Source organism: Pseudochaenichthys georgianus, chromosome 15, assembly GCF_902827115.2.
Source record: "Pseudochaenichthys georgianus chromosome 15, fPseGeo1.2, whole genome shotgun sequence".
In the NCBI taxonomy this organism is placed as follows: domain Eukaryota; kingdom Metazoa; phylum Chordata; class Actinopteri; order Perciformes; family Channichthyidae; genus Pseudochaenichthys; species Pseudochaenichthys georgianus.
The window spans coordinates 25,956,816-25,961,242 of record NC_047517.1 but is presented as its reverse complement, the minus strand read 5'-3'; the positions used below and the strand labels follow the sequence as shown (position 1 = coordinate 25,961,242).

Sequence of the window (4,427 nt, the reverse complement as noted above, 5' to 3'; positions counted from 1 at the left end):
TAGAAAGAGAGAGAAAGACGCTGAGCTGCACCGCGCAGCGATCAGCTGATACGGAGCATAGAGAGAGAGAGCTGCGGTCCGCGGGGCTCGGCCTCGCCTCCTGTCCTCACAACTCTTATTAATCCCGGTACCGGACAATTGTTATTTGTTCCCACCCCGCTCCGCCCCGCCCCCGTCTAACTGTACAGAAAGCGGCGAGATGCATTTCCTTAGGAATCGACAAGCAGAACCGAAACTAACATTTCTAAACGAACAATGGCGGGCACGTACAATTTGCGAATGAGTTCTGCCTTTTGTAAACTGAATGTATCAATAATTTGTCAATAAATCAGGCCGAAAAGCGTCACTTGTCCGCCGGACAAGTCAATTGAAAGATCTACTTGTCCGATATTGTAAATAACACGTCCCGGACGGTGGGACGTGTACTTTTTCGCACACTGAAAGCTCTGGTCAGAAGCATTTTTTATAAAAAGCTTTAACAAAATTAAGGATTTCTGTACATTTTGAATGCAATCTAACTTTCCAACTCAGAAAACGAAAAACGAAAAAGTGCCAAAAGTCTTCTCACATGGCTGAGCTGCTTTGCAATATACTTCACCACTGAAGAATACAAATATGTATAAAGTAAACTATGATGCAATCTAACTTTCCAACTCAGAAAAATGATAAAGAGCATGAACAAAGAACATGTAACTAAAAACAAAAAATGAGAAACTGTAACTGCAAGTAACAAAGTCTGAGCCATGGTAAAGAGTTACATTGAACACCAAGCTGATCAGATAACTCCCTGGTTGGTCTGAAGTCCTTCTATCTCCAGGATCTGTACAAATCGGCACATTATGCCAAAAGTCTTCTCACTGGGTGAGCTGCTTTGCAATATACTTCACATTGTTAGAAAAGGCTCCAGAAGGCCTTGGGGACATCAGTATCAGGGGCTGGAGCTGGACAGGCTCTTTCATCAGCACTTCTCCTTCCCTTTGCCAGCCAGGACCTCACATACTGTTCCGGATTGAACTGTCCTAGTGATGGTCCATTACATTTAATGAAAACCAGGCTGGACAGTCGGCTGACAGAGAGAGCATTCCTTTTTGCAGTAAGGATATCGTTCATGCAGCTGAATGCCCGCTCACACTCACTAGTGGAGACAGCGATGGTTCGGACTGCTTTCAGTAGAGGCTCCATGGCAGCAGGTGTACGGGATGCCCTGGTTTCCTTGTATTCGCGAAAGCCCTGAACAGTCTCTCTTCTGTCCACTTTCAGCACTTCGCACAAACGTAGCACCTCTACATCCCCATACTGTACGTCTAACTCCTCTTCAGGCCAACTTCCAGGATGGATAACTTTCATGTCCTGGATTAGCTGATTGTCCCGGGCCTCCCGGCCATGTAATGGCATTTCTCTTGTGCTGATATGAGAGGAGGTTGTGGAAGTCATTCTGTGTCTCAGATTCTCTACCATACTGCGGAAAAACTGACCTGCATGAATCTGTACAAGCCTGCCATTCTCACGCAGGGGCAGGGCAACACCCTTGAAGGACTTCTCAGCTAGAGCTGTATGAACTGTAGTCATGTGTGGGCCAGGCATGGTGACCATGGATTCAAAAACTCGTATTTCTCGAGTTAAGAGCCTATCTGCTGTAGGCAGTGTCATCTCTCTTTTTTGGAGTTGCTGAGAGAGGTCGCTGAGCTCTGTGAGCGCATCGTACATCAGTCCCAGATTGCTGACAAACGTTGCAGATGTGAGCACATCATCCAGGCCCTTGTACTTTGCTCTGTCTCTGGAATCCCTGCTCGTGTCGTTTGCAGCATTTGTGAAGTGATCATGAAGCACTCGGTAGTTTTCCCAGACTGCTCTGACGCTCCTTTCACTTGAAGCCACCCAGCGGATGGACAAAACACGCCCTATCACCAGGAGACGCTGTCCGATTGCTTGCGCATACTGCGCTAACTGCCTCTGATTTTTGGGGGAGGCATGGAACAAGGAATAGAGTTTGTCAAAAAAGATCTGGAAATGATTGAGCCCTGAGACCTCCTTGACCACATCCCCAACTGCCAGCTCTAGACGATGATTGGAGCAGTGCCAGACAAACAGGCTTGGGAATTTACTACACAACTGGGTAGCAACGCCTGTTCTCTTCCCTAGCATGACTGAAGCCCCATCACATGCAAAAGAAACGAAACACTGACCTAAAAAGTCCTCGTTAAAATCTCTTCCAATACACTCCATTAACGCCTTTGTGATGTCATCAGCCGTTGTTCCATCCAACTCGATCAGCTCCCAAAAAAACGTTTCGGGCTCAGCATCAGCTAATGCTGAGCGTACACACAACAAGCACCGTTTTACCACTAATAGTGGTAGATTCATCGACCAAAACACAGAGTTTTCTTTGGTTTTCTGTAATGTCTTTTGCCATTTTTTTCTTCAGCTCATGAGCTATGTGGTCGATGATTTCTCCACAGGTTTTATTGGAGTGCAAAACCCTGCCCACGTTCAGCCCATTCAGTTTCTGTACATTCAAATCAATTGGCATGTCTGTGAATGGTCGGCTATGTTTGCCAATTTTATATACCGTTCGAGAAACTCTGATAGTGGTGTCTAATTCAGATGTATGCATAGACTGCACTTGATGTTGAATAGTTTCACGTGAAGCAGATGTAAGGATGTCAGCAGCTTTTACATGGGCTTGTGATTCTTTATGTTCTTTGATTTTTTTTCTCAGGCTAGCTTGTTGTTTGCCCTTGTCAACACCGAAATGAGACACTGCACACTCACCCCATTCAGTTGACAGTTTCAGTCCTTGTCCAGTGTGTATTCCCAAAGATTTGACATCTCTGCATATCCGACATCCTAGCTTCTTATCTTTAAGAAGGAGCCATGCATTGGTCTTGCAAAAATATTGCACCTGGTCCGTTGTCCAGCAGTCAGGTGCATCGCTTTGCCCGGTGTTGGTGGTGGCAGTTGCGCCAGCAGCAGCTAACGTTAGAGGCTCTGGAGGAGGCGGCGGAATGCACTAGAACTTGGAGCAGGAGGATCAACCAAAGAAAGCTCCCCATCAGACACAATTTCCAACACAGGCACAGCATTCTCTGTATTTGAAGTTTCTTCCGGCGACAACCGCTGTCTTTTTGCACTTTTATTAATCCACGCTAACATTTTAGAAATGCTAATTTGTGACGTGACTTGCTTTCCTTCTCTCGGGGGCGTGCCTGCTCTGTTCTATCACTCTACATAGCCACCCACTGGGTGGGAGTTGCACTGCATAAACACAACACACGTGCATCTAGGTATGTAAATTGTAAAGCATTAAAACATGATTTTACTAACAGTTTTCAGTATGTTGTTACTTCGGCATTATTATTATTATTATTATTATTTTGAAACGTGTATTACTATTAAATCACGGTCAAATAGGTTAATTTTGACATAGTCGTTTCCACCACAGTATTTACATGGAGAAGATAAGCCCCGCCCCCTCTCCAGCACGTTCTGTTTGAATGACAGGAGTAAACAGCTGACAGCCGCTGTGAAACTCCAGCGGTTAGAGCGATGAGAATGTCCGTTCGGCACCTCATGACGCATCTACTGAGTACCGGGCGGCTGGATGTATAATAAGAACGGCGGGAGAGTGTTGAGTACTTGCACGGTGCATGAGTACCGGAGTACCGCCAGCATGCCGGTACTTAGCAAGAAGTGCCGGTACTCCATGGGTCAGAACCAGAAGTGCCGGTACTGCGTACCGGTGAGTACCGGCCCAATTCCAGCACTGGGTGTAGAGCTATATTTGTTTAAGCACCGGATTGGCAAAACAGGAGAGTGTGTGCACTGCAGCAGTCTGCCTTGATCTATGAATTCATGTCCGTGACACTCACAGTATCTGCTACCCACAGCTGTTTTATAGAAGGAAAACCTCCTTCACTTCATGAAATCTCTGCAGCACCAGGAGACAGCGGGAGGGTTAACTCAGCCTCTAAAGACGCACCGCCTTTCACGCACCGCCTTCGCTGTGTTTACCTTCAGAATCATTAGAAAGACTAGGGTGCGTTCACACCTAATAGTCCGCTCTCTGGTGCGCACCAGACGACAGTTTGTTACATTGTTTCATTTTTCAGAAGGTTCGGTTTGCGTTCACACGGGCAAAACTCAAACGGACTATAAACTTTAAACACAAGTCATGTGCTCGGAAATGCTGTTCAACCATTGGTCAGACATTAAGGGGGTACAAACGCAATCCCGGCAATTTCTAGCGGAGCCTCCGCCATGGAGCATCGGCACTTTCGGCAGGTTATTCTCATGCTGCTGTTAGTCTGGAGATCAACAGACATATGATTATAATCAGACAACGTCCGTTAAAAAACATTATTACATGGCTTTGTTGACTGTATACAGTTTGGCTGAAACTAACTGACAAGACAAGAGCGACAAGAATA

The 4,427-nt window shown here is 46.0% G+C and overlaps 1 pseudogene; it reads right to left on the bottom strand.

Annotated features, from left to right (window-relative positions):
• Window positions 1–727: 727 nt before the first annotated feature.
• LOC139435173 (E3 SUMO-protein ligase KIAA1586-like) lies at window positions 728–2,530 on the bottom strand (annotated as a pseudogene).
• Window positions 2,531–4,427: the final 1,897 nt, after the last annotated feature.